The 26,536-nt window shown below is 42.1% G+C and overlaps 1 protein-coding gene across 3 annotated transcripts in view; it reads left to right on the top strand.

Moving 5' to 3' along the window:
* The window catches only part of NEDD9 (neural precursor cell expressed, developmentally down-regulated 9), a 300,815-nt gene that overhangs the window by 108,797 nt on the left and 165,482 nt on the right, over window positions 1-26,536 (top strand). For 2 of the 3 annotated variants that reach the window (XM_061195716.1, XM_061195715.1), the window contains exon 5: window positions 6,870-7,224. The exons of the other annotated variant lie outside the window; for it this stretch is intronic. The gene's annotated coding sequence lies outside the window, so the exon portion shown is untranslated. The remainder of the gene's footprint in view (window positions 1-6,869; window positions 7,225-26,536) is intronic. 3 annotated transcript variants of the gene reach the window in all.

The following is a 26,536-nucleotide window of genomic DNA, read 5'->3' as shown; positions in this document are numbered from 1 at the left end:
CAACCAACCATCTTCAGGGCTTTGAATGGCCCTAAACCTAACTTCGCATTTAGACAGGACAATAGGTGCTTTGCATGACCTGATTAGAGAATAACGCAAAGCTGTTTCCCATTAGGTCACTTTGACCTGCAGCCGAGCCAAATTCCCTGGACCTGTCTCCAGCCAAGCTACACCCCAGAGGAATGAAGGAAATAGAGCAGATTTTCAGGAGTAGAGATCTTAACACTTTCATCATGTCTTTATTCATCAAATGTTTGTTGGATGTTGTAACTGTGTCCCCAAATGTTCGTGTGCATAAGAATTAGCTGGGAGGGTTCCACTCCCCAGAGAAACTGATACAGCAATTCAAGGGTGGGACCTGGGGATCTATATTTAACCACCTTGCGGGTGATTTTGATACAAGACCTCTACAGACCACTTTGTAAAATGTTTAGTTTGGTCTAAACAAAATGAATAAGCAACAGTTCCTTGCCATCCAGAGCCTTGAAGTCCAAGGAAACAGACACACTATTATGATACTATGTGATGAGCACAATAATAGAAGTTTTGGTGACAGTGAAAGGGGGAAAAGATTCTCTGTCCAGGGGACAGTCTTGAAGCATGTCGCCTAAAAGAGAAGAAGGAATGGCATTCTAGGTAGGGGAACAGCCTTTACAATCCCCAAATCATGAGAAGACATGAAATACTAGGGAAGAGTGAGCTGTGCAGGGTGATGGGAAGGTGAGAGGAACTCTAGGTGTGGATAAGAAGGAGAGAATCTAAGAAGAGAGCATGGATCTCGATTCACCAACTAAGTCATTTCACTTTGTTTTGTAGGCAACAGGGAGTTGGTGGAAGTTTTTAAGCAGACAGTGACATGAGGAGATTTGAAATTTTTCTATGAGAACATCTAGTATTGTGGAGATGCTCATTCAACTGATATCTCCTGAGGACCCACCTTGTGCCCTGTCACAGTTAGAAATTGTTGTGACAGTCCAAGCAATGAAAGTCTAAACTAAGGTAGTAGCAGTGGGCATGTATTGAATTGGTCAACAAGATTTAAGATTTAATTTTTTAAATAACAGGATTTGGTGACAGGTTAGATTTAAGAAGCGAGGAAATGTTTGTAATGTTTTAGGGCAGAGAGACTGCTATGGACTAAATGTTTATGTCCCCCCCCCCCAGATTCTTATGTTGAAGCCTAATCCCCAATGTGATGGCATTAGGAGATTGACATTGGGGAGGTAAATGGGTCATGAGGATGGAGCCCTCATGAGTGGGATTAGTGTCCTTATAGGAAGAGACAAAGAAGGTTCATCTCTCTCCCCCATGTGAGGATACAGCAAGAAGAGAGCCATTTACAAACCAGGAAGAGGACCCTCACCAAAACCCAACTGTGTTGGCACCCTTGGTTTCAGACTTCTAGCCTCCGGAACTGTGAAAAATAAATGTTTGGTTGTTTGAACCATCCAGCCCATGGAATTTTGTTAAAGCAACTAGAACTGACTAAGACAGAGACTGAAGGGATGATAATGACATTAGTGCAGAGTCAGGAGGAGAAGACTTGCCCCAGACCTAAATGGGAGTAGAGGGGCCCACCCAGAGGGAGAAGTAGAGTGAAAATATGTGAGGTCCAGTGGTGGAACATGAGTAGCAATAAGCGGGGGGATGTAGTGAACTGTGAAGGAAGTGAACTGAGCTGAGCAGGATCCCCCAGAGAAAGAAAGAGGGGTCTGAGAGGAAAGAAGTGATCGGTCATTTTAAATGCAACAGAGGAAAGCCATTGTGATGTCTTTTGGTTTCACCATCTAGGATGCCATGGGTGACATTAACAGGGACTACTGCATGCAGAGCTGGGGGTGGGAGCCAGAGGTCAGGATGGAGGGAACGCAGCGAGGAAGAAGGGAATGGAAGGTGTGGCAGTGGGAGCACACAGTGTAGACGAAACAACTCTTTCAGGAAAGCTGAGCATGAAAGGAAGGAGGCAGAGTAAGAAGAAGAGTGGATAGAATTAAGGCACTAAGTATTAGGGTTTCCGTGAACCTGTGGGCACAGGGCTTTTCGCTTATACGATAGGAAAAGTTGTGGTGAAAATAGAGGAGGGATAAGTTGGATTTCTTTTTAGAATTTCTATTGTCTTAGAGTAAAATACTTATATAAAAACTAAAGGGAACAAGTGTGCTGGGGTTTTAAGTACCAGGAATCAGTAAAAAATATGTCTAAGTCTTTAGAGTAGGAATCTGTCGATATGGGCTTGTGAAATGGAGGCTGCTCCGAGAATCAGGAGGAGGACGTGCTCAAGGGAAAGGAAAGCTAAAGAACCAGCCATGGCAGAGCAAAAAGGGGCTGTAAATTATCATGACACTTGGCAGTCCCTCCCTGGGACTGGGTCACTGTCAGGGCAGCAAACCTACCTCGGGAGAGGCATGATTTGACTTGATTTTTTGGTTAAGTGATTGTGTAGGCAATAAAGGAAAATCCAGAAAAATCACCTTACCAAATGACTAATCAACCTTTGGTATTTGATCTGGGAATCTCTACTCAGGGGCAAACCAGTTGGATGTAAATCCACATTTTTGTATATTTAGAAAACAAATGGTCAAAAGTCAGATAGTTGGAGGAGTCTAATCTCTTCAACCATCGAAAACAGCAGTGTAATTTTATTTTGTATATTCTTATGAATAAGATGTTTCTTTCAAATTCCTATTTCATGTGAAACCAGAACAGCAGTTTGTACAGTTTCCTCAGAAACCGAGCATAATGTGATGGTTTCAGTCTTGTGTTCTGTTTGTGCACAAGAGCGCGCTCAAGGGCAAGGTTGCACACGTGCACGTTGCAAATTGACGGTGGTTACATATATTCGTGTAAATGCCTAGCAAACGTCTTCGAAGAATACATACCAAACAGGTACCAGGGGTTCCCTTTGGGCAAAGCAGAGGCGAGACCTGAAATTAGGGTTGATGGTTGGAAAGCACTTTAATTTTACCTTCAATGTTAGTTTTTTTACAATATAAATTTATTAGTTGTATATTTAAAAAATTAATTTAAAAATTATGGCGAAATCAACACTGACAAGATTTTGCTAATTATTCTTTGGGAAGTCAAAGGTGGTTATCATTTAGTAGAGGGATAGGTGATCGAGATATAAGTAATGGAGAAATCAGTGCTTGGTGTTTGCCAGATGCTTAAATGCAATGAATGCCTCCAATAAATCAGAACCCTTTATGTTTGTCATCAGTTCTGTCTTAAAAAGAATTCAGTCTTTCTTCCTTTAGCTCCTCTTGGAACCCATGTTTCTTCAAACAGCTGTTCTGTGAGCTAGAAGAATGGTTTCATCTATGAAGATGTCATTTTCCTCCTAATGATAAACATCAAAAATGGTAGCTGTTACTATTTTTATTAATCCAATGGTAATGCTTGAAACTATAATTCAAAGGATTGAAGAATGAGCAGAGAATGAGGAGCTGGATGGATGAAAGAGTGAAATTCTGCAGAGATCATGAGGGACGCTGAAAGAGCTCACATCAGCATCTTACCTCGGCATGGTGTGAGCTCAGGGCTGGGCTCAGAGCTTCTGGAGAGAGAGGAAAGTTTGGAAAGAAGACCTGACAGAGAGTAGGAAATGAGTGAGAAGATTCCTGAGCAGCAGAAGGGCCTCAGTTGAGGTTACTGAGAGAGATGCCAGGAAACAATTTGGCCTTTGTTAACTTTTCCCAGTGAGTCTGGGTTGCTCTGAAGCATGAGAGAAAGTAGATTGAACTTCCACCTAGGGCTGGGAATGGGTGAACACCCAGAAGAACAAGAACAAGGAAATCGACATTAACATGTTACTGAAATAGCTTTCCATGGGGTTCTGGCAATGTAAGAGCGTGACACTCTAGGACTTGGTTGATGGACGGGAGAACGAACAGAAGAGACGGAAGACAAAGATGTCCTGTTACAAGAGAGAGAACAGAAGGGTTGTAAGCAGCAAGAGAACAAAAGAGGAAGGAGAATAAGGTTCATTTTGTCATGCCTACTAGACTGTAATTTCTCTTAGGAGCTGATTTTCATTCATTTTTTATTTATCATAGCACTTGTTCAATAAATGCTTTTAATATCGTGAGTGAACCCATTAAGGGGAATCGTGATCTCACTAGATAATCTACCAACTAAGCTATGAGTTTCTTTTTTTTTTTTTTAAACATCTTTATTGAAGTGTAATTGCTTTACAATGGTGTGTTAGTTTCTGCTTTATAACAAAGTGAATCAGTTATACATATACAGCTATGAGTTTCTTGAGTGCAGGCCCTGAGTCTTGTGAACTGATATATCAAAAATGTGCAGGAAAAGCTCAGAGGAGTTTGCAGGTCCACAATAGTTATTGAATGGACAAATGAGCTGGATCTTTTTGAACTCTGATTTCTTCATCTAAAAATGAAAACCACAAGACCAACTCACAGTGCCGAGAAGGGAGGAGGCATACGTTTTAATACTAGACAACTCTGCTCGTAAAACGTGCCAAACCAACTCGAGCATATTCATTTAAATTCCTTAGTGGGCAGCTGATTCCCCAGGGCTAATACTGTCTTCAGTCGTGGAGGGAAATGAGTCAAGCAAATGGAATCATAAATACACACACACACACACACACACACACACACGGACACACACAGACACAACTTGGCCATAGACTTTTTAAACTTTTTATCTTCTCAAATTCTCCTCACTTCTTTCTCCTTCACCCCTCAGCCTCCACTTCACACAGCAGGCCCTGCTTGGACCAAATATTCATGACAGGTTCAAAACTGTTGCCTGGAGGTTGGCTACTGCTTAACAGGTAGTTATAAACCATTCTGTGGTGCTGAGATTCCAGCAATCTGAGATGGCATGAAGAAGCTAATTAAAGCAGTCAAGAAGACTGTAAATAAAGATGAAAATGTAAACACAGTCTTCATTGGATACAGTGATTACAAATTACACTTGTTTGTTTTTTGTCAGAACCATCTGTGGTTTGTCAAAATTTTGATATGTGGCATAACCTGCCACTAATCAAAAGAAGAAAACAAACCACAAAAAAAAAAAAAGAAGAAGAAGGAAATCTAAGACTGTAAGTAGGAAAACAGACGTAGGAAGCTTCCATCTTTCCAAGTGGGAAAAATATTTAACTTGTTTTTTGCAAACAAATCTGATCTGTTTTTGGACAAAGTCTGAGCTCCTTAGTTTGCCTTCACAGATGTGCCCTCTCTCCATCCTGAAGAGCTCAGCAGTGGGAGGTCCAGGCAGCTCAAAGTGGGGAAAGAAGCCATGAGGATGTAGATGAAATAACAGAGTTAAGGATAATCAAGTTGCCAAACTCAAGGACTTTATTTAAAAGAAGCCCAAGCTTAGTTTTTTTAGAATATCTAGGGTATCATCGACTTACAGAAACAACTAGATAGAATTAATCTTCAAGTTACACTATGTAACTGTAAAATATTTTTTCTAAAATTTAGCATTTAAATGTATACTGCACAAACATCTAATGAAGCAAATAATATTTTACTGATATGGTATTTTACTGATATGGGAAATACATAGAGGAGCATTTTGAAAAAATTATTTACTGTCTGTACTTCTCCTCTACCTCTATTATGTATCATGAATAAATACTCTGCACTATAAAGTAAAAACTTAGAATAACTCTACCTCAAATCTGGACCAGTTCCTGATATATAGCATGTACTCAAGAATAGTTTTTTAAGGAGAGGGAAGAGAATGAAAAATAATGGAGTACCTTAATGGTATTTGTACCATGAAGTTTGCTAATTATGTACATGTATAAAGATTAATATAGATCTTCTTATTGTTGATGTATTTATAAGTCCCAGTTGCACAAGGCATTGAGCTGAGTTTTTGTTTCTTTGTTTAAGGGTAGCATCTGTTTACGGACAGAGTATTTCTTAGCATGATTCAGGCCAGCTCGACATTTAAAACTAAATAACGTGGATCTGAGTTTCAGAGAAGTATTACAGGAAATTAAAACTAAACAAAACAAAACAACAAGAAAACGGAAGTCGCAAGAGTGCAACAGACAGCATGAGCAGAGTGTAAAGATGAGGGGAAGGCCAAGGACAGCCCTGTCCTTGTCTCGGGGGTGGAGCAGGCAGGAGCAGAAACATCAGGCACCACCACATCATTTCGGAATATCAGTCATTCAAACCATCTCCCTCTTCCCTCAATCCACTATGCCCCCAAGTCATTTCCTAGGCACCAGCAAGGGGTGGGAAGTGGGGCAAAAAAGGAAAAAAAAACAAGGACTGAAGTTATGTATAATTTGCCACTAATAATAATGGTAAGCACGCATATGCTGTTTACTTATTTATTGTGCCAGGTGCTCTTTGAATACATATACTAACTCATTCAATTCTCACAGCAGCCCTTTTATTATTCCCATTTTACAGATGAGGAAGTTGAAGCACAGAAGGATCAAAAGTGTTTAAAGAGTAGAGCCATGATTCAAACCCAGGTGGTCAGTCTCAGAGTACATCCCCTTGTCTGCTACTCAAATGCCCAGCTGGAAGAAGACAAGGGTTTGGGATGAAATACTTTCAAATTCCCTTTCACATAATCAAATCTAGGCTTCTATATCACGTTGTACGTAGGAATGATCTGTTTGGGTACCTAGCCCCCAGCACACAGAGTACAGGCTCAATAAATACTTGTCAAATGAAAGGATGTTTCATGTCAATTTATAGTAGAACTCTTTAGAACATATTGAGCTCATAAAACCACAAAATCCTAAATTGATTGGTCTTGAAAAGCCTAATTTTTGCCTCAGTGCAGCCTAGAAAGGTGCTCGTGCCACTTAGAAAGTACATCCCACAGAATTTCATGGCGATCCTAATCTAAAGATCTCTTTCTCAAAATAGCAGACGGTGCCAATCCGAACTAGATGGCTCGCCTGTCCCTAAACAACCAGTGGCCCTCAGTGTGTCAGGAGGTCTGACAGAGGGAAAAAAAAAAAGATGCACAGAGAGGAAATGAACTGAGACAACATCACTTCACAGCAACCGGAAGGAAAAACACCCACAAGGTCTCCATTCACAGTCTGCATGTGCAGTTGCTCCGTGGGGAAATGCTCACAGCTGCCTTCAGAAGCAAGTCTAGTGGCTGCAGCAAGACAGAAGCACGGCCATGAGGCAGGACTGAGCCGCCACCTCCTGCCTGCCTGCCCAGAGGGAGGGCAAGGACGCGACCAGAGGATCCCGCAGCCTTCCGCCCTGGGTGAGTTCCCAGACACTTGCTGTGGCCTCAGGGGAAGGCAGGGGGCTCACTCAGACTCTGACTTCCTGAGTTGGTGTCAGACAACCAGCTGTGTTCCCTGCTGGGGTCACCCTTATCTGCAGCTGCTGGGAGGGACTCAGCAGGCCTCAGGAGGAAAGAGTCTCCTCCTTCAGGATGACCTGGAGGCACTGCTTTAGTGCAACTTAATACCTATGTGATTCTAGTTTCATATCTTCCTGGGTAGGTGCTTCCTGGTGTGTAAAATACATGGCTCCTCCCCCTTCCTACTGGCCTCGGAGAGCTTACCTGAAATGACCCTGAGCTTTTACTTTTCCTAATTATTTCAGAACCTCTAAGTGTGGGCTGTCACTTACAATTTATGGTGGATTAGTGTCATTTATAATGTCATTTTCAGCCTCTATGGGAATGATGGAGGGGCAAGAAGTGGTGATGAGAATCAGACTCTGTGTGTGTCCAGGCTCTGCAGAGAATGGGTCATTAGTATCCCCTCTAAGGGGTTGGGGACAAATTACACTGTTCTCTGTGTCCACACTGGGCCACCCGAACAGCTCCACCCTTACTTTTCTCTGTATATTAATCCATTTAATGTGTTCATTCATTCAATTGCCTTTCTTCCGCAAAAGACTTGAGGCAACTTTTTATCTTGCTGAAATTACTTCAAAATGAAGAATACATACAGCTTTAAAGAGGAAAAGCCCGTCTGAAGGGGTCAGATGGTCTCTCAAGCTGCCAGGGGTCGGTGAGCAGGCTAGTCCCCCAGCTAGTGACCAGAGGTGAGGGAGGGGCCTCTGGTCTTTTCAGCTCCTGCTTGGAGAGCCCCTCCCTTCCCCCCAGCAGCTGGTTTCCCACCCAGAAGTGGGTGTGAAGAACTATCCTCCACGACAGAGCCCTGGGAACCAGCCAAGCGGTTTTCCTCCTTGTTTCTGTTTGCTCCCAAGTTTGCTTATTTTTAAGGACATTTCTGTTCTAAGAATGGAGCAGAAGGGAGCAGTGGAAAGGGCAGGGTGTGAAATCAGTTTCATGTTAGAGCGCCACCGTTTCTCGTGAATTAGGTCACTAAATTATTGTACAAGTCTCTAGTGAGTATTCATGGTGTGGAAGCCACTTTTAAGTCAAAACTTAAGTAAGATGGAGTAAAACTGACATTGCCCTGCCCCCCAAAAGCTTGTAGTCTGTTGATTATTCATTACCCAAGTGCAATGAGGACCAGAGCACATCGCAGGGGAGCCTGATCTGTCTGGGCGTCAGCGAGGTTTCCATAGCACAGGGGCCATGACAACTGGAGAAGAACAGGCATGAACAAGGCAAAGGGCTGGCTAGTGCCAGGTGCAGGGAGCTTATGGCGCTCCCTGAGGCGGGAGACCCGAATTGTCCAGCTAAATTAAGGCCAGTGTGGCCAGAGGGAAGAGAAGAGTGGCTCAAGATGAGGCTGGAGAAAGAGGCAGCGTTGAAGATGCTGCTTATTCTAAAACTGGTGGAGAAGCTTGGGGTGTCATGGTCTGATCTGCATTTTTAAGAAATCCCTTTTGCTACTGTGTGGAGAATGGATGGGATGGGCCACACCTGCTGACAGGGAGACCAGTTAGAAGGCTGATGCAGTCAGCCAAGCAAGGATATCAGTGGGAGTACAGACAAGACAAGGATGGTAGCAGTAGAGGCAGAACTAGACAGATAGAGTCATCGAGAAAGGAAAATCAACAGGACTTGCGGGTAAATAGGAAAGGAGATCCCAGGGGAAGTGTTGAAGATGATCCCCAGTTTTCTGGTTGGGGCATCCGTATGGATGTTGATGCTGCTTGCCGCTCACAGAGACTAGAGTAGCTGGTGAACGACCAGGCCTGGGCTGAGTTCCGTTCTGGAATGGATGATTTTGGAGGGCCTTGAACACATCCAAAGGCAGATGTCAGCCAGGAAGTTGACATGCTGGTCTAGAGCTCAGAGCAGGGTCCTGGGGATCCTGAACATATAGATGCTGATTGATGCCATGGGTATGGATGAAACATCCTTGAGAGAGAATATCAAGTGAGAAATGAGGGGGGTGGCTTAGGATGGAACCTCAAGAAATCCTAACATTTAAATAGAGGGAGAGGAGAATGAGCTCTCTAAGAAGACTAGGTAGTTTCTTGAAAAGTTAAACACAGAATTACCACATGACCCAGCAATTCCACTCCTAGCTATATACCCCAAAGAATTGAAAACAGGGTCTCATGCTTTCATACCAGCACTGTTCACAATCGCAAAAAAGTAGAAACAGCTTAAATGTCCATCAGCAGATGAATGGATAAATAAATTCTGGTATAACCATACAATGGAATATTATTCAGCCACAAAAAAGAATGAAGGTTCTGGGGCTTCCCTGGTGGCACAGTGGTTGGGAGTCCACCTGCCAACGCAGGGAACATGGGTTCGATGCCTGGTCCAGGAGGATCCCACATGCTGCGGAGCAACTAAGCCCGTGTGCCACAACTACTGAGCCTGCACGCCACAGCTACTGAAGCCCGCACACCTAGAGCCCATGCTCCGCAACAGGAGAGGCCACCGCAGTGAGAAGCCCGCACACCACCGCGAAGGGTAGCCTCCGCTCACTGCAACTGGAGAAAGCCTGCATGCAGCAGCGAAGACCCAAAGCAGCCAAAAATAAATTTAAAAAAAAAAAAAAAAAGAATGAAGGTCTGATACATGCTACAACATGCATGAACCTCAAAAAACCAGGCCCGCAAAGTGTATGATTCCATTTAAATGAAATGTCCATAATAGGTAAATCAATAGAAACAGAATGTAGATTGGGGTCTGGGAGCAGGGAAACATGGGGGACAACTGCTTGATGGGTATGGGGCCTCTTTTTGGGGTGATACAAATGTTTTGGAACTAGATAGAGGGGGTGGTTGCACAGCATTGTGAATATATTGAATGTTAGTGAATCGTTCCCTTTACGTTGGCTAATTTACATTATGTGAGTTTCACCTCAATGTTTTTTTAAAAAAGAAAGGAAAAAGAAGACTAGAAAGGTATAACCAGAGGTGCAGGAGAACACAGACTGTATGACTTTGGTCAAATGACGTAACTCCTGGTGCCTCTTCCTTTATATGTAAATAAGGGGAAATTAATCGCTATCGGGAAGGGCTGTGGGTAAGGATTAAACGTGGTAACAATTTTTAAAGTATCTAGCAGGGAAGGGGTGTAGTAGAAGCAGTCAGAGTCCTGCCTACATCCTTCAGGCCTCAGCAGGACTGGGCAGACTTCTAACAGCTTGCATCTTTCTCTCATGACCTGAGGGCTTTCTCCAGGCCGGGTAGGGTCACTGTAATTGCTCAAAGACAAATGAAAACGTCCAGAAATTAACTCTCTAATGGGCTGTAAATGTCCCAGCTCCCTTGGGCCCGAGTGGAATAACTCTAAGACAGCCTTTCACCTTTTCTCAAAATTTCCACCTGGACTTGTACTGCAGTTGCCCACAGTGGTAGCTGGCTTAGTAATGTGCCCTTTATGGCTTTCCTCTCCTCTTTTCACCCTTCCCTCCCTGCAACATACCTCATATCCACTCAAGGGCCCTGGGGGGGGAGGGTCCTTCTCATTCCCTTGTGAGGTCCCACTTGGAGAAAGGACCCAGGTACCAGCACGGGGAAGCTCCTTTAGACTTATCCTGTCCTGTACGAAACTACACCACGTGAAGACACATCCTACCGCAAACTGCCTCCACTTTCCCTCTGCTTCTCTGTCTCCCCATAAACTCATTTGATCAAAAGTTCCAAAGTGTGGGACACAATATGATAATTTGATATGGTACTCGGTACCCAGATATGGCATTTAATCACATTGAGTCACTAGACTTTGTCATACAGAGAAATCTTTTCCATTTCTCTCTTTTGATCCTCTGTTGTAGGCCTGATCTAAAGACCCCTCTAACCTGTGGCCATTTACCTTTGGCACAAAGAGAAAGTAGACCTCAGGCTATAAGCCATCAGCAGGAAATGGTAGCTAGCTAAAATTTAATATCATGGTTTTGTCTTCCTGCATTTATTTTCTTAATGACTACCTTCTAGTAACAACAATGGCAATGTGTTTTTATTTGCAGGAGTGGCATGAAAGTTTTTTTTTTTTTTAATTTACATGTCTTTAAGTTTAAAAAAAAGTGTCTGTTTATTTTTCTTTTTTTGCTTTTGTTTTCTTCCAGTTTTATTGAGATATGGTTGACATATAGCACTGAATAAGTTTAAGGTGTACAACATAATGATTTGACTTACATACATCATGAAATGATTATCATAGTAGACATTCATCATCTCATATAGATACAACATTAAAGACATTGAAAAAAAGTATGTTTTCCTTGTGACAAAAATTCTTAGGATTTACTCTCTTAAAAACTTTGCTATATGACGTAGAGCAGTGTTCATTATATTTATCATGTTGCACATGACATCCCTAGTACTTACTTATAACTGGAAGTTTGTGCCTTTTGACCACCTTCCTCCAATTCACCGTCCCCCACCACCCTAAAAGTGAGTCAATTTAAAGAAAAGAATCGTGTTACTCATTGTACTGGCGGCACACTTGATATGGAAACCCTGGCAGGTGGGACTTGACTGAGAGACTGGGCAGGGCTCCACTAGAGGCGGTGCCCCTCAACGGCACGGCCGTGTCCGATCCCACGCGGTCTGCAGGGCCAGGAGTGGCGTGGACGTCCTCGGAAGGGGGTGTCCAAGCCACTCTGTGTGCTGCAGACTTTTTGGTCATCAAAATAAGCAACTTCACTGTGACCACAATGGCTCCCAAATGTCCAGGCAGTGATGGGAAAGACTGCTTGAAATCGACACAGCCCCAGGCTCCACTGCAGGGTAGTTCTGCCCTAAGGACAAACCCTGGGGGTTCAGAGTAACTCAGCAGTGGTGAAATAAGGTGACAGGCAGAGGTGCCAATGCGTCCACATTCCTTTTCACATTCACTTCAGATTAGAAGCTTTGATTAAAGGAGGTCTATAACTCAACTCTATTTAATTTCTATAGGCAGCTGTTCTCCCCCAGGGCCCTCCCTCCACTTTCCAAGGAAGGTGGGAAACGAAGGTTGATAATCCAGATAAATTTCATTTTAGAAAAATTTAAAAATAATGCGACACATTTCATACTACAAAGAGGTACATATAATGTGTACATACATTCCAAATAATAGTAGAAATAAGAAAACAAATACACGTGTACCCACTGCCCACCTTCCCAACCCTTGAAAGGAACTGCGGTCTTAAGTTTTGTGTTCATCACATTCCGTTACTTTTCAGATTGGCCTCATGTGCCTATATGTATACATATATGCATATGTGTATGTGCAATTTATACGTAAATTAATTTATGTATAGTTTATGTGTATATGCAGTTGATTTCTGCCTGTTTGGGAACTTTAAACACATGTAATCATACCATATGCATTCCTCCGTAACTGGCTCTGTGGCTCAGCGTTGTTTTGGAGGGTTATCCATGTCGATGTAAATACGTGCTGATAACTCATTCTCACGGCTATAGAGCATTCTGTTGTGTAAACAAGTGACAGTGTATTTATCGTCTCTATCAATTGACACTGCTAGGTCATTGCCAAAGGTGAAGACTCGGAGTATGATTGCAGGAAGGCACAATGCTTCCCAAATTTCTCCGTCTCTCATGCACAAAATCCTGCCTGCAGAGGCGTGAAGCTTTGCCTCATGTTAGAAACAGGTTTTAACTGGGGATAAAAGGTGAATGAATTAGGCACTTGAGAGCCAAAAGGAAAAAGACATCAAAGGAGGAAAGGGGCCTTAAATGGAGGGAAAGAAGAAATAAAAATGACTCCTGGGTGGAGAACTGTGCTGGTTGTGGGCACATTAAGGAACGCTTTCACTCTCGCTGTCCACTTCCCCTACCGCATAAACCCCTGGGGCAAGGATCTATGTGAAACGTAGTTTTCAGAAGCATCCTCCGCCCAATCAGCAAATGGCCACCATGAGTACTAACCACATTGCTAGATCCTGAAGAGTCCACATTTCATGCAAAACTCCCCTGGCGCCTTCCCACTGATGTATTTTTAGATTCATCTTTTCCTTAGAGTATATGGGACTAATGAGCACATAGTCATCAAATGGTACCGTGTCCGTGAACCTTTCATAACCTTTGGACTAGTTCCGTGACTCTGAAATTCCCCACCCACAGCTTCACTTATAAAGAGTGGAAATATTTAGAGGAAGTGATACTATCAGTGGCTCAGCATCACCATGGCAAGTATTTTCCCCGAAAAGCACAGTAGTAAGCCTGTGCCTTCTCACATAACAGCATCGCAGCATGGCTGTAGCAAGTTCCGTGTTCTCTTAGCACCTGTTTCTCTAGAGGGAAAATGTGCAGGGGCTTTACATCGCAAGAGAGAACGTTGAGGAGGTAATGCTCTCTGTCCTTCCACCCGAGTGGAGAAGTTGAGGTCAGTTGGTAGTGTCAGGGGTTGTGTCACTGGTCTGGCTTCAGTGACTGTAGGGTTTTGGTGGGTGAGGATACTTCCTGGTAAGTTACATTTATATATTGACTAATTCACTGAAAGAGTAAAAGACTAAGGGATACTGCAGAGAAACAGAACCATTAGGATGTGTGTATATATGTACATATAAAGAGAGATTTATTTTAAGGAAATGACTCATGCATTCATGGAAGCTGGCAAGTTCAAAATCTACAGAGTAGACTGGCAGGCTGGAGGCCCAGGGAAGATTTGATGTTGCAGTTGAGCGCAGAGTCAGTCTGCTGGCAGAACTCTTGCTCGAAGCGGAAGTCGGTCTTTTTTCTCTTAAGGCCTTCATCTGATTAGATGAGGCCCACCCAGAGTATGGAGGGTTATCACTTTGCTCAGAGTCTGCTGACTTCAAAGTTAATCCTACTTAAAAAAATAACTTCACAGCCACATCTGAAATAATGTTTGACCAAATATCTGGGTATGTTTTTTTAACTTGATTTTTTTTTTTAACTGAAGTGTAGTTGATTTACAGTGTTGTTCCAAATTCTGCTGTACAGCAAAGTGACTCAGTTATACACATACAGACATTCTTTTTTTTTTTTAGTTTCTTTTCCATTATGGTTTACCACAGGATATTGAATATAATTCCCTGTGCTCTACAGTAGGACCTTGTTGTTTATCCATCCTGTATATGATAGTTTACATCTGCTCATCCCAAACTCCCAGTCCTTCCCTCTCCCGACCCCCTCCCCCTTGGCAACCACAAGTCTGTTGTTCTCTATGTCTGTGAGTCTGTTTCTGTTTTGTAGATAGGTTCATTTGTGCCATATTTTAGATTCCACATATAAGTGATACCATATGGTATTATATTTGTCTTTCTCTTTCTGACTTACTTCACTTAGTATGACAATCTCTAGTTGCATCCATGTTGCTTCAAATGGCATTATTTCGTCCTTTTTTATGGCTGAGTAATATTCCACTGTATATACATACCACATCTTCTTTATCCATTCATCTGTTGATGGACATTTAGGTTGTTTCCATGTTTTGGCTATTGTGAATAGTGCTGCTTATCCGGGTATCTTGGGCTGACCAAGGTAACACACAAAATTAACCATCACAGATAACATATCTCCTTTTAGAAAATAATTTAACAGTTATTTATTCAACAGTTGTTAAGAGCCCCATTTGGGCCAGGCACTGTGCACGGTGTTGAGGATCTTATAGTGAAGCCAAGCAGATAAAGTCCCCATCCTCAAGGAGCTCATATGTGGGAAGTGGTCAAGGAATTAAAACCACTTACAGTAGGTTTCATGCCTTCAAGAAGCACTGCAAATATGACTCGAGTCAATCAAATCCAGTTTTCCTTATAATATGGTATTGGATTTAGTGAGGTTGTGTCTTCATGGACTTTATGGTTGACAAGGGACCTCAGATGTGAATTATATGATGACCATAAACACATTTCAACAATTGTACACCACATGCTCTCCATTATACAGCTTTCAAAAGCACATATAATTCAGTTATGAGTGACAGTGAGGATTAACAAATTGCATACAATGGTATTTAAAATAAAATAGCCAAGGTATTTAGTACATAGTTATTTAATTTTCTCATAATGTCTTCATTTTTATGGCAAGACAGATAAAAGAACCACTGAATGAAAGTGTTATGATTTTGGAAGGATTGATTTGGGAAGGCTTAAGACCACTAGATGGTATTTGTTTGTTTCTTTGGTTGCTTTAAGTTGTTTACTTTCTTGGTTTCTTTTTTCCTTGCATTTTTGGTTTTTTTCCTGAAGCAAAGATAGGCATTAAATAAGGCATTACTTCATATTGTTTAGAACTGAGAATCCATTTTCTTAAAATGATGAGATTATCTGTGCTGGCTTGCTAAGTGCTGTACATGACCACAGGCATAGGAGTCTCACACACCTGACCTCCACTCTAAGAACATCAGTATTTTATTAGGATATCTGAGCTGCCAAAAGCTAGGGGTAGTAATCCAATCAAAGTTTTAGGTAAGGGCTGGAGAGGGCCCAAGGATGTACACTACAAAGTGGTGTACCTCAAAGAGTAGAATTTTACTGAAGAAAGCATCATCAAAATGTGCCACCTATTATCTCCAACATAAAGCCCCATTCTCAAGAATCTTACATTTGAGTTGAGGAGAGAGCATACATTTGTAAAACAAAAATCACGTTTAACAAGTAGCTAAATGGCCTCCTTGATGTTCCCCCAAAGGCCAAGCATGTGCCCAACTCAGGACTTTTGAACTAGAAGGACCTTCCAGGAGATATGTGCAAGGTTCCTCCCTTTCCTCATCAGGCCCCTCCCTTTCCTCGTTCAGCTCTTGAGTCACATGTCACCTTATCATGCCACCCTCCCCTTCCATGCTTTATAAAATAGCCCCATCCCCATCTCACACACCCACTCCACTGCCTGCACTTATTATCACCTAACATAGGTGTAGCTGTGTATTTGCTTATTGTCTGTTTCCTCCCCTGGAATGCCAGCTCCATGGGTGCAGGACTTGTTTTGTTCACTGTTACATCTCTAGCACTTGGTAGGTGCTCAGTAAATATCTGTTGAATGAATGAATGAATGACCTAGCGAGTGTTAGGAATGAGCCTACTGTGTAGGGGAAGAAGAACCATTCAAGCCAGGAAGCCTGCTCAGGAGAGGTAGACTCAGGATGGTCTTTGTAGAATAGGAAGGATATAGAAAAGCATGAGGAGATTGTGATGGGAAGAAAAAGTGGCCTGAGCAAAGAAGCAAGGCATCCGGGCACCAATGCACTTCTGGGGACCTGCGAGCTGATCCCTTTGACCCAAGTGCAGGTCATGGGAGGGCAGAAGGGGAAGTCATCCCATCCCCTCCCAAGCCCCGGTGGGAGCTGCCACCAGACGAGTGGGCAGCAGGCCTGGCAATCCTTTGTGAAAGCAAGAAGCCCACCCTCTTGGGCTGCACACATTGTAGGCAAAACAGACTTTCCGCAGGAAAGCAAATTTGAATCTGCTCTAGTATTTTAATCACAGGTTGATTGAAAAACAGAGTTCCACTTAATATAGCAGAGCAAAGAATACTTTTGCCCTGAGCATTTTTTCAGAGAAAATGTTGCTGGCTGTTTGCTTTAGCTATAGGAAAACTTCAGTCATGCTTTTGAGTAATATCTTACTCTAAGCAGGCCTCTGATGCAGGGATTGGCCCTCCTGGCTTCCTGCCAGGATGATTTAGCAGAGAGATATGTCTATTTCATAGTTAAACAAAGTATTGCAGAGGGAAAAGATTGTTTCACATACACCAATTAACATCCCCAACAATAGCATTCCTTGAATACCCAGTTAGAGAAGTGTTGGTCTGTTCTGTGTCATATTTTCTCTCTGATGAATAACTTATTTCTTAATAGCATAGATGATCTTCTTGGCCTAACACTCTCTACTTGAGCTCAACCTAGCACAGGTTTCTTTTCTTTTGAGGCTGAGATGAAATTGTGCATGTTACTGAAAATGTGAACACAATCAGAATGTCCATCAGTGACGTCCTTATTATAATTTGGCAATCCGCACTTTGAAATACTATGTTACTGTTAAAAAAAGGATAAAGATGATCTATACACCAAGACATGAAAAGATGTGAACTAAATTCAAAACAACAAATACAATGGAATGTATAGTATAAGACCATTTTTAATGAAATGGTCATTATTATCTATCTCGTAAAAAAAAAAAAAAAAGTGATCATTGGAATTCAGAAAATGGGCAGATCCAGGAGGGCTGAAGTAACTGGTGGAGTCTTTAAGAGGGCAGCTCTGGAGCCAACCGCTTGGATTAGAATCCCTCCTCTACTACCCAGCCGCTGTGTGCTCTTGAGCAATTTACTTTACCTTTCTGTTTCTCAGTGTCTCATCTGCAGAAAGGAGGTAATAACAGTCCTACCTCACTGGTTGGTTTTGAAGGTTCTGAGTCAATACATGGCTTTGAGTGTTCAATATACACCAAGTATCTAAAGCAGTATTTGACACATTAAATACTCGATACTTATTAGCTGGTAGGAGGAAGAGGAGAGAGAATAAGGTTTCAAAAATGAGACAGACCCTAAAGAATGAGTAGGGTTTGACAAGAAAAGAGAATTCCAGAAGAGGAGAGTATGGAAATATATATATAGAAAAGTCTTCTAGGATGAATGGAACAATCCAATTTAATTCAATTCAACCTCCGAAAAGAAAGTCAAAATGGTATATATCTCATTATCTAGGTGATAAACAGGATCACAGAGGTACCATTATTGAAAGGAAATATAAGAAGGATTTTTTAAAGTTAGCTTTCCTTTGTTACCATGTCGACCAACCTGCGTATCAGTCATCAGTCAGCAGACATTGATGGAGTCCCTACAGGGTGCTGGGCACTGAGGGGAACAAGACCAACAGTCCCTGCCAACATGAAACTTTTTTTCAAGCGAGTTTAAAGTCGGAAAACTACTGGGATCCTTTGTTTCATTTATGTTGATTTGTAAGGTGCCCAAGTGTTAGAGTAGCTACCTCAGAGTGACTCATTAATAAATAGAAAAAAAAAAAAATTCATTGTATTACCTTTTTTTTTTTTTTTTGGCCACACCACGTGGCTTGCAGGATCTTAGTTCCTTGACCAGGGATTGAACCCATACCCTCTGCAGTGAAAGCCTGGAGTTCAAATCACTGGACCACCAGGGAATTCCCTGTATTAACCTTTAAAGCATAGACGACTCTTGATTTTCTGTGCTAATGAGAAATCACAGGAATAAATATAGTTGATAGATTAAATTATGTTTATTTTACCTATAAGTTAAATAAATCATCATTGTTTGCCTTTTAAGTTCAAAGCCTTCCTCCATCTGTTTGGATTTCTGATTATCCTCCATCCCCATCTCTCCTTCTCAATTTGCAAATGGCCATGTGGGCCCAGGGGGAGACGGGAAAAGCAGCTGTGGTTATCCACGGTAAGTTTTAAGCAGCCCCTAGGTCACTGAACGGGGTGACCTTGGCAAACACCTTATCACTTTCTCCCAGTAAATAAGTGCAAGTGGGTCCCTGAAACACTGAGGCTTTTGCTTACTACCCCTGACCACACTGAAGAGGCCTTGTGAGAGCCAAGATCCTGTCTTGTAAATCTCTGATTGTTCAAACAGAAAAGCCAGACATTTCACAGTTCAGCAGGATTAATTTGCAAGGGATACCACGTGGAAGATGCCAAAACAGCTACTAGCTAAATTTAAGAAATTGCAGTAATTAGTTGGTCCCAAAGGGTATGGTATCATTCGCTCTTAGAATCGCAGTGCCAAGGACTGAGCTGGGGAGTTTGGTCTCCACGGAAGAGTTAAAAAATCAGACAGGAACATTACAAAAATTTCCACTGAAAAATAAGTTCCTTGGGAGACAAGCTGAGAGACTTGCTAATTGCAGCTTACTCTGAGCCTAATGATGGTCAGCAGCATTCTGGGAGCAAGCACAGGATGTTACAATGATGGTGACGGGAGGGGCGACTCCAAGCAGATGGCCCGGAATCCAACAGGGCAAAATGAGTCCTTTAGAACAATGATCCATTTTAGAGTGAACTGCACTGGGAGATGAGTCAAATTTGCTTTCTCCAAGATTCTTACCAACAGGAAAGATCGATAAAACACATTTGTGCCGCTGTGTTTTTCAAAAGTTCAACCATATAATAACTTTAGCAGGCACATCATACTACACTGCCTAAATTTCAAACATTTCCTTGATGTAGGATGATCACAATAGAAAGGAATGTTATTCTTATCCAGCCATTGGTAAGATTTTTTTCTTCCTTAATCCCAGAAACTAAATCACTGGCTACTTCAGAGGCTCTGACCTAAATCTTAATTGATGCCATTGCCTGTTTAGACCACTGTGCGTGATTTCAACCGGACAGACCCAGGAGGAAGGATTAAGGTGGTTGCAATGGGGAAAGGCTAATATTTTGACCAGTCATGTAGTGAGTTTACTGCAGCACCCTTTCCATTTGTAATTTAGCTCTATAAGGCTCTCCTCCTGAGGTGACCCTCCTTTCTTGACGTCCAGTACAGTGAAAACTAGGTCATTGTCTTATGTTTGGTTTTCCTCTTCAATCTTGGTGCTAGTTAACATCATTGGATCAAAACGTTAATAGCTAACATTTAGGTACTAACTTACAATTCCATCAGAACATTGACCCACATCAACCAACTTATTTAATGTTCACAACAGTACTGGGGAGTATTATTATCTCCTCCACTCTACAGATAATGAAACTGAGGAGACCATGTGAAGTCAGGCAAGTGATCATATGACAACTGCTAGAACTGAAACCCTGGTCTTTTAACTAAGTCATTTGCTTAAAGACATTCATCTAATGACTAAGAAACTCCTTGTGGTGGATCCTTACAGCATAGATGCCTTTGGTGTGAAGACGTTGATTTTTCTTAGATGAAAAATGCATTTACTTGAAAATAGGAGGCTTTTAATTTTATTTCCATCTCTCCTCTATTGCTTTTAAAGTGCTAACCACCAAAAGCCAAGATTTCCCATGGAAAAATCTACTGTATTCGTGAAGTGATCCTTGGGTACCACCAGTTTTTCTTCCTAAATCCCATTTCCTTTTTCTGGCACTTGTTATGACAAAGTCCTCTTTTCAAATACCTGATATCCATGGTCTCCTTCCAATTTTACTTTTATCAAAATGTGCTTGTAAGGAAGGATTTGATCTCATTGATTTCATTTGGTGGAACGCCAAGCCATTACTCTCCTGCTAGTTACATTTTAAGTCATATTCCTTACTATGAAATAAGAAGTTTGCTTCTCCAGTAAAGGGGATTTTGGGGAGTAGATGGAGATGAGGTTTTAAAACAGGGGCATCTTCCTTTACGCTCCAAATTCTACCATGTAGATATACTGTGCTTTAGCCAACTCCAGCGCTAACTAGGACATCTTGGTCCACCAACTAAGCCATCATAGAAACTTGCCATTCATTTGCTGTGATGCAGAGAAAACAGGCATTTAGCAGAAAGTTGTTTCTCTTTGAAAGCAGTGCAAGAATAGGTCTGTGGAATGCTGGGGTCATTTAGTTTCCTCAATGGACATAAACAGGATGTTCCTGCATTAATTAGAAGGTTTGAAAGGTAGGAAAGAGTGAGGGCGATTGAGAAATAATTTCAGCAAACAGAATGTTAAGTATTCTGTCGTAAGACAATGTGTTCCATTTGGGGAACGGTTGGTAGAAAATACGGGTACCATAATGAAAGGGGCTCAGCTAAAACCACCCATCCCTGTCCAACTCTGCCCCAGTTCTTCTAAACACTCAGCCTGCTGTACTGATTCCACCACTGTCACCACAGTGTCCAGTGTCCAGTCTCCAGTGGACCCAAGGAGACCACAGAAGAGGTGAAGAAAGAGGAGGGAAGGTGTCGAGGCTCCAATTAGCTCGTAAGGAACAAGTATTATAATAAATATTATTGTTAAAAAAATAGTGGGATGAGTGCCATACCATTCCCCTCCCTTTTTCCTCCTCATAGATGTTTCAACTTCTTGAAGACATTCTACTTGTCATTGAGCTGTGGGAAATGTATGGTAGATTTCCTGATTAGCAGGTGGAAGGGATAGATGGCTGTTGCATAATAAAATAATAGTAGTTTTATTGAGCATTTAGTATGTTCTAAGCAAACATTCCTCCTTTGACTCACAATCACCCAACGAAGGAGGTATTGCTACTATAATTCTAGAGTCTCCGTAGGGGTTAGAAGCAAGGGCTCTGGAACCAGACTGCCTGAGTTCAAATCCTGGTTGTGCCATGTGCCTGCTGTGTGACCTTAAGACAGGTACTTAACCTCTCCATGAATCAGCTTCCTCACCTTTAAAACTGAGGTAATAACAATGTCACACATCTGTGTCAGGGTCCCCAAGCCCACCCCCGGGTTCAATGTCTCACTAGGATGATTCACAGGACCCAGCATACAATCATACCCACAGCTAAGATCTATTACATCAAATGGATACAAATTAAAATCAGCAAAAGGTAATTATCGATATGTATGTTCCCATTACCATTTTCTTAATTGTTTTGGGTTTGTTTTTGTAGGTCTTTTCCTTCTCTTGTGTTTCCTGCCTAGAGAAGTTCCTTTAGCATTTGTTGTAAAGCTGGATGGACCTAGAGTCTGTCATACAGAGTGAAGTAAGTCAGAAAGAGAAAAACAAACACCGAATGCTAACACATATATATGGAAGCTAAAAATAAAAAGGTTCTGAAGAACCTAGGGGCAGGACAGGACTAAAGACGCAGATGTAGAGAATGGACTTGAGGACACGGGGAGGGGGAAGGGTAAGCTGGGATGAAGTGAGAGAGTGGCATGGACATATATACACTACCAAATGTAAAATAGATAGCTAGTGGGAAGCAGCCGCATAGCACAGGGAGATCAGCTCGGTGCTTTGTGACCACCTGGAGGGGTGGGATAAGGAGGGTGGGAAGGAGACGCAAGAGGGAGGGGATATGGGGATATATTTATGCATACAGCTGATTCACTTTGTTATACAGCAGAAACTAACACACCATTGTAAAGCAATTATACTCCAATAAAGACGTTAAAAAAAAAAATCAGCAGAAGGAAAAGTACACAGGGCAAAGTCCGGAGGAAACCAGGCAGAAGCTGCCAAGGTTCATCTCCCAGGGAGTCACACAAGACATGCTCGATTCCTCCTGCAATGAATTATGACTGGTGTGAGGTATTGTCTACCAGGGAAGCTCACTGGAGACTCAGTGCTAGAGTTTTGACTGAGGGCCGGTCACTTGGGCACCCTCTGTGTGGCACATACCAAAATTCCAGACTCCCAGGAGGGAGCAGGTGTTCAGCGTAAACCCCATTGTTTGTACAAATGGTTACGTACAGTGAGTAGTTCTTCTCAGGGAATGGTGGGAACCCTCTTGAAACCCAAGTTCCCAGATGCCTGCTCAGGGTCAACCATGTAAGCAAGGCTTTTTAAGGATAGCAGCCTCAGGCCAGCTGTGTTAACTCTTTTTTGCACATCACCTCATTGGATGATTGTGTAATTAGATGAAGTAAAATATATCCACTGCCTACAACAGTGCTTTACACTTAGGAAGCCCTAAAAATTTTTTAGCCATTATTATTAAATGGAAAAAAATTACTGAGGTTTAGAATGACTACAGAGCTAAGAATCTAAATTCACATCTACCTGACTTAAAAACATCCATGCGTTTATTCACCTCATGCAAGCAGAAACAAAAGAGTATTCTTCAGACCTCTGCTAGGAAGGGAGATCCCTCCCTTCTCAGACTTGTAACTGATGGAGCCTTTAAGTGTAGCTGTTTTGAAGACATAGCTTCCTCTAGCTACAAGTAATATCACACTATGGTGCAGAATCCTCATTGATTAAACCTACTTCTAGAGTGTAGACATGGTCTAGTACTTTAATGCCCTAAATGAGCATATTTTGGATTTACCACAATCTTTCCCTCCTACTCAGTTAGGCATGCTTTGTTGATGTCTCTCATTTTTCAGAATACGTATCTAAATGCCCTAAGAATTTTATTTTATAAGATCTAGATAGTGAATCTTCACTTGATACTTGAAATCATCCAATTGTAAATCATTTTTAGGCTTCAAAAAATTCTGACAAAGGCATTTCTCCTGCCCACCTCCTCCCAGTGCAAACCAGTTAATCAACCTCCTTAAATCACAGAATTCCCTCTACTTCATCTTTCGCCAGGTTTTTGTGTCTTTGGCTTTGTCAGTGGGATGGGTAGCAGATGTATCCATCAGCTAGCTGTGAAGGTGCTGTAGACAATTATGGCACAACTTTATTAGGCTGAACCAAAGGAATCTCTGTATTGAGTTGGAGTCCTTGACTGCAGCTGACTGAGAGGGATCTTTTAGTTAAAAAAAAAAAAAAGATTTAGAAATGGAATAGGCCTAGCAGAATCCTTTGAATGTTGCATCAGTAGTTTGATTCTAAAAGAGAAACTTTGCAAGGAGAGAAATTTAAGTTAAAAAATAATGCATTATCCATGGCTATTGCAATATGGTCATACAGTATGATGAAAGGAAGAGTCTTGGAGCAATAATTTATTTCCACATTAGCTTAGTTCATTGTCATGCATCTGCCTCTTCTAATAAATGAAGCTTTTTGTAAACTTCTTAGTCATTTCTGTCCCCCATAGAGCCTCGTATGGAATTTACACATGGTAACTGGTCAGTAAAGGTCTGTTCCTTTAACATTCAATTCCTAATGTATTGCCATTTAATAAGAGATTCACCTTTGGGCTTGGTGGTTTATCACTTAGCCCGCGTGTGTAGGTGGGTATTTCCTGCATGGCTATAGTCAACCCAGTGCCAGATTTTTGCACCTACACAAATCTTTTCCTCCAGTGAGAAAAGCAAACTGAGAAGGGAATTAAATGAAAGAATAATGTGACTGGGGTTGTTTAATATTATAATTTGAGGAATAAATAATGGAGTCTAGAAAAGAAATAAGAAATGAAGCTCATAGAATATGGAGGTCAAAGTATTCGTTGTGGCTCTTGTTGCTAGTAGCTGGGCCCAAGGGTGCTACTGAAAGGCTTAAGACATGCAGAGGAGAAGCAAGAGGCAGAACATACAAAAGAGGGAGGGGGAAAAAGAGAAAGATGAAAAGGGAAGAAAGCTAGCATAACACCATTCATTAAGACTTTATTTTTTTCCTATGCAATTTCCCAAATATTCCTTGAGTATCTGTGCCTCTGCCATTGTTCGGACTAATTTCTCCTCCTGCCCGTGTACCAGGGTCACATTTAGATTTTATACACACACACACACTCACACACACACACAAACATATATCTACAAGAGAAATACCCACTTTCCCCCTAGAGTAACTTAATTCTCCAAATGGAGAGTTAAAACTTAAAAAAAAAAAATCCTCAGTTTTATTTATTATCTAACATGATATTTTCCTGTCAGCCAGGGAGAGACGTTTCCTGAAACACAAATGTCATGAACGCAACATCAAAAAGTTCTGGAACCTTCCAAACCTCCCAGACCAGTTTGCACTAGAGGACAGTTCTTCACTGGCTGGCATTTCTGCCATGGATGGCATCAGACAGGCATTGCCCCTGTCATGCTGCTGACATTATGAAATAGCAGAGTGGTTGCTCCTTTAGTTGTTGACTAGTTAGCTCTGGAGGCGGGACCCACAGTGACTGGGTAATGAGTGGCTTTTGCTCATTGCCACAGACTTGGCCGTTCAGCTAGGCTGATGTAGAACTGATCTAGAAGGGATTATTTCTCCCATGTACAGTTGCAAAGCCACTTAAACACCATCTGAATGCTCCTGCAGAACTTGGACAGGATGCTCCCCTATTTAGTGGCTAATAATGGTCAGTGGCTTTCTCTTCCTTTCTAACTTTGTTTGGGGTGTGTCTGGGTTGAGGTCTGGGTTGCAGCCATGCATAGATCTCTGTAGTCCAAGAAACATTCCTTTAACTAGTGAAGATGCGTGGGAAGACAGTGCCAAGGTGCCCACAGCTGTGCCGGCACCAACAGAGAACAAACAGGCCAGAGGATGAGGGGATCGTTAGGGGTCCTGCACGGCCTGGGCAGAGATTGGAATAGCCATTCTTAGGCTTCCAGAGAGATAATGACAAATTTACCCACAGGAATAAAAAATCATTGCAACCAGAATATGCTTGGGTAATGTCCCAGCAAATCAATTTAAAAACGTAAATGTGACGACAAGCTAAAGAAAGCCAGAAAGGAGTTAGTGGGTGAAAAATAAACCTACCAGCCTTAGAAAGTGACAAACAAGCAAAATGGAGTCTTTGAGAGAGTCCAGTGGGCGTGGCTGGAGGCCCCAGGATAGAGGCAGCCCTTAGTTTATTGTATTCAGCACAAAGCCCCTAAAGCTGAGAGCAGGAAATCCTGTTGTTCCCACTCATGTCCTCAGCTGAGGTCCTATAATACAATCAATATTCCTTAGATAACCAGCAGAAACCTTTCTGACATGCTAAGGGGTGTAGGACACAATATTCTTCAGAGAGTTGGTGGAAAAGTCACTGTCGTTGAGGCCCATAAAACATTTATCCACGTGTTCATTTATCAACAATTCACAGACTACCATCCTAGGGGGAGATGAGAGAGTAATAATGATAACAAAGATTAAGGAGACCCGACTAGACACTCAGCTGAGCTTACAGTCTGCAACGGTGCTACTCAAGGTAGTTGATGGCCTCCTGGGAGCGTCTTGGAAGGGCAAATTCCCTGTCACCCCAGCCCCACAGAAGCAGAAAGCCTGAGGGTGGGGACCAGTGAGCCGTGTTTTCGCAAGCCCCCCCAGTGCCCGGAAAGTTTAAGCTGAACTGGAACATGGTGTCTCAAACAATGGTATGTCTTAGCCATTGGTGAGGTGTGTGGAAAGTGATTTACTACTAATGATTGTTAACATACCGACATTTGTGAATAATTTATATGTATATGTCACTTGCAAAGATTTTTAAAAATACAGACCTCTGGCTCCACCCGATTCCACCTGAGTCAGAACCTCCAGGTGTGGCAGCCAGGAACCTATATCGTTTTAAAGTTTCCCAGGTGACTCTTAGGATCAGCCGGGTGCAGGAACCACTGGTCTATAAGAGCCAATTTGTCCTGTAACAAAAATAAATAAATCATGGAATTCTAGAGGGAGGTCCCTCGGAGAGCAGGTTTCCCTACCCCCGAATGAAATCTCCGACTTTTAAAACATACAGAAGAGAAACCCCGATGACCAAAGCAGAAGAGGTCACTTGGCACCCCTCCCCCTTCTGCAGGGG

This window comes from Eubalaena glacialis, chromosome 7 (assembly GCF_028564815.1).
Source record: "Eubalaena glacialis isolate mEubGla1 chromosome 7, mEubGla1.1.hap2.+ XY, whole genome shotgun sequence".
NCBI classification, from domain to species: Eukaryota; Metazoa; Chordata; class Mammalia; order Artiodactyla; family Balaenidae; genus Eubalaena; species Eubalaena glacialis.
This window is presented reverse-complemented; position numbering and strand designations above follow the sequence as displayed.